The sequence below is a fragment of the Trichechus manatus genome, unplaced genomic scaffold, assembly GCF_000243295.1.
Source record: "Trichechus manatus latirostris isolate Lorelei unplaced genomic scaffold, TriManLat1.0 scaffold00028, whole genome shotgun sequence".
Lineage (NCBI taxonomy): Eukaryota > Metazoa > Chordata > Mammalia > Sirenia > Trichechidae > Trichechus > Trichechus manatus.
This window is the reverse complement of record NW_004443964.1, coordinates 8057594-8061596: the sequence shown is the minus strand read 5'-3', so window position 1 is coordinate 8061596 and position 4003 is coordinate 8057594. Positions and strand designations below refer to the sequence as shown.

The 4003-nt window shown below is 48.5% G+C and overlaps 1 long non-coding RNA gene across 2 annotated transcripts in view; it reads left to right on the top strand.

The window, feature by feature from the left end:
• The first annotated feature begins 1519 nt into the window (after positions 1 to 1519).
• LOC111820167 (uncharacterized) overlaps positions 1520 to 4003 on the top strand; it is a 4643-nt gene continuing 2159 nt past the window's right edge. Inside the window, exons 1-3 of one of the 2 annotated variants that reach the window (XR_002823707.1) lie at positions 1520 to 1588; positions 1796 to 1837; positions 2559 to 2619. This is a non-coding gene — a long non-coding RNA (uncharacterized LOC111820167). Of the gene's footprint in view, positions 1648 to 1795; positions 1838 to 2558; positions 2620 to 4003 lie in introns of both variants that reach the window. The other variant, XR_002823708.1, reaches the window with a different exon arrangement.

Genomic DNA, 4003 nt, shown 5'->3' with positions numbered 1-4003 from the left:
CTAAATAACAAGTAGGATATTTTATGATCTTCCTGAGGGCGGGGACTGTTGGTTTATTCTTCCCTGTGTTCTCAGCACCCCTAGGAAGGTGCTCAACCTGGGCCTGTCTAATGGAAGGAAGGGAGGAGGGAAGGCGGGAAGAAAGGGAGGAGAGTGAGCCCATGAGACACACAGTAATTTGTGGGAAAGTCCTCTTCTCTTCGGGTGAGTTATTCTGTAATAATAAGCACAAAGCAATTCCTTCCTGTTGTGCAGTTATTAAATTTGGGGGAAAAATATAATAAAATGTAGACATTTGTAGAGAGGTTAAAAATAAAATAAAAGTGGAGGATAAAAACTAAAATCGATAACCATAGGCTTCCCAGAGCCTCTTTTTCATCCGTTATAAGAGCCGAGGATAAATATGTGCTCAAGCAAATAATATCAGGTGTGGATGGGATCGAAGCTGGGAGAAACCAAAGAGGCGAAGAAGTATTGTCTTCCAAAAGCTAGCCAGCTTGTTGTATGTGTGCAATCCTGGGTGTCTGTCAGGAAGCATCCTAAAGAAGTGGTCAGGAGCCCAGGCGCTGACCAGCCTGGGTTCCAGTCCTGACTTCACCTCTCCCAGCTCTGGCCTTGGACAAGGTCCCTCAGGTGCCTGGGGTCTCCAAATCATTGGGAACACTGGTCATAACGACATCCTCCTCTTATAGATACGCTGAGGACCACAAGAGGTCATATGGGTAAAGTGCTTAGCTCAGGGCCTGCCTGAGGAAAGTGCTCCAAAAATGCCAGCTATTGAAAGTATTAATTTGTTTTTAATCTACACCAATTCCTAAGGGAATTGGCAGCAGCAAGCGGAAAGCTTCATTGAATGGAAGGAGGAAAGCAGGAGGACCAGCTAAGCATGGCCTATTAGGCATGGGTCAAGGAACTAGGAGATGTGAGTAACCCTGAGCAGGAGAGTCCCAAATGTATACAGGAGAGTTCTCTGATTAAATGAGAGCCCTAGTAGTTCAGTGGCTTAAGAGCTTGGCTGCTAACCAAAAGGTTGGCAGTTCGAATCCACCAGTGGCTCCTTGGAAACTCTATGGAGTAATTCTACTCTGTCCTATAGAGTCGCTCTGAGTCGGAATTGACTGGATGGCAATGGGTTTGGTTTTTTTGGTTTTCAATTAAGCAAGAAAATCTCTGTGGAGACACCCAACACACAAGTCTAATGAAGGTAGATAGCGTTAGCTCCTCCAGCTGAATCTGAAATACAACCTAGGAAAGCCAAGATGGGGGTTTTGCGGTATTAAGGTGAGGGAGGAAACAAGAGGAGGAGAGGGGAGGAAGGAAGGAGGAGATGAGAAGGGAGAGGAGTGGGAAGAGACGGAGGGGAAAGACGCAAGACGGGGCTGGAGGCAGGCGGGCCCATTACGTTTAGTGGAGCTGCACTTTTAATCTAGACCAGAAGGGGGCAGGAGTGCCGAAATGGGCATGGCAAACGCCTCTATGAATCTTGACCCGTTGCAGAGACCGTAGCCGGTTTTTTCGTAGGAGGGTTTAAGCGGCCGGAAGCGGAAGTCTCGGTCTCTTCCGTCCTCCTCGTTTCTAGCTGCTTGCTGTGAGTGTCTCGGCCTGTACGCGGGGAAGAGGGGATAATCCGGGGCCATCCTCTGCCGGGTGAAGCTTGGGCACCTCAGCCGTGGATCGAGGGGGCAGGGAAGGAAGGTGGGGTGTGATGGGGTGGGTATTTCGGAGGGAGGGAAGGGAAGCGGGGTCGCTGTCAGCTCGCGCACTGTATTAATGCCGAGGAATGTCTTCCCCTCAGGTGCTGGTCCGCGCCCGCCTCTCTGCGCGCGTCGTCGCTATGGTGAGTACGGCCTCTGCCTGGAACCTTCTCGGGAGAGGGGCGCGGGCCCCGGAGCCAGGGCAGGATGAGTTTTCCGAGAATCTCCGGAGGCCCAGGAGGGGTGGTCAACATGATGACCATCACCAGAAAAAGTGCGTCTCACATAGTGTGTGATGCTAGTTATGTGGCTTTCTGAAAAGGCAAAACTACAGACAGTGACAAGATCAGGGGTTGCCAGTGGAGCACAGAGTATTTTTAGGGCAGTGAAACGAGTCGGCATGATACTGTAACGGTGGATACAAGACTTTATACACTTGTCAGTGTCCATCCAACTGCGCGAAACAAAGCGTGAGCTCTGATGTCAGCTGTGCAGTTTGTTAATAACGCGTCAGGTATCAGTTCATCCAGCAATGGACTCAAACCAACGGTCCGGGCAATACACTCGGGGTTTCTCCAGTCTCCTTTAGGCCAGTAAATCTGGTCTTTTTTTTTTTTTTTTTTTCGGTTAAACGTGAGATCACCGTGAGTTGGTGTCAGCTAACAACAGCTGGTTCACCACTTGTAACCAATTACCACGTCAGTGCAAGATGTTAATAACAGGAAACTGAGCGGTGGAGAGGGAGTATTTGGAAAACTACTTTCTGCTCAGTTTTTCCTGTAAGCGTGAAGTTGCTTTAAAATTATACTGATTTTTTTTTAAAAGTGCATGTCAGAGGTTTACGCTGTTTCGTTTGTATTGCAGCCTCGCAAAATCGAGGAAATCAAGGACTTTCTGCTCACAGCCAGGCGAAAGGATGCCAAATGTAAGTGATGCGCTCTGAGGGTATGAGATGATTGAATGGTAACGGTTGTGTTTGTGTGGAGTGCTCCCTACACAGTAACTGCTCCTCGGGTATCTTCCCCAGAGTGTCGGTCGGGATATGGGTTAGGCTGTGGAAGCATATGCCTGGCTGTTTGGGAGCGTGTTTTTACCATGCATCCTGTGAGAAAAACGTGTTTGGCCCACATGAGATGGTGGGAAGGGTTCTCAGGACTGTCTTCCTTAGCTCATTGTGAGCATCTTGAAGACTGTCTCGGGTTTTCGTTTTGTTGTGTATACAGTAGGTGCTCTCTGCGTGGAAGACTTACTGGATGAAAGCCTAGAAAGTTCCCATAAACACCGAGTTAGTGCTACAGATGGACTGAGTAGAGCCCGTGCTCGCGATGACCCATCTACTATGTGGTTTCGTTCCTCCACATATTAGTTTCCTAGTCTGTAAACAAACAGAAAAGGAGGTGATGAATCGAAAACAAAACATCCGGTGTCCGATTGGTGTGTAAGAGTCCTCGCTGCCCGTGTGTTCTCATTTTTTACACCAAACGTGGGAGGGAGTTGTGCTTTGTAGTTGAAGGAGGTTTGGGAGCTTGTGCATAAGATACGTCTTGAATTCATACGTTCTACTTTAACAGAGTCAACCTTTTTTTCTGCTACACCAACACTCTGTTTCCTTTCCCTCAGATTTATCGTAAAGAGAACATCAGATACGTTATGAAAGTAGAAAAGCATTGGGCTAAGATCTGGCTAAGACGGGAACCATTTCTGATGCTCTGTGCCAGTGATGGGGCCACACCCTGGTGTGCGGCCAGACTTGGCAGCAGTTCGGAGGGATGTGAAATGAGGGCGGGAAAGGGTCGGACTTGTGTCCTAGCTGCCTGAAACAGGCTGCTACCTTTGATCCCGCGGGACTGTATGACCGCCCATGGGTACAGGTGGCATCTGGTGGGAATGGCGTCTGCCCTGCCTGGTTGACTGTGTGTGTGCCGTATACTGCCGTGCTATAGAGGGGTGAGATTATCGTGTCTGTTTACTTCAGACCACAGTGTGGGTTCACTGCCTGGGTAGATCTCAGCTCTACCAATACATCACCATCCTCAGCAAGTTAAACACTAGTCTCCGTCTGTTTAAAATGGTGGTGGTAGTAGTGTCTGTCTCGTAGGATTGGTGCGAGGATCGATTCTGATGATCCATTAAAGCTTTTAGTACCTTGAATAAATGATACTAATATTCATCAGATTTGTTTGAATTGTGGTTTTGTCTGGGAGCCTGGTTTTAGTTGCAATTTACCCTCCCCGGTTTCTAGACCATGTGGTCCAGGAGGGTGGATCATGGTCCTCTGGGCATAGACGTAGTAGGGCGCTCAGTGAGTT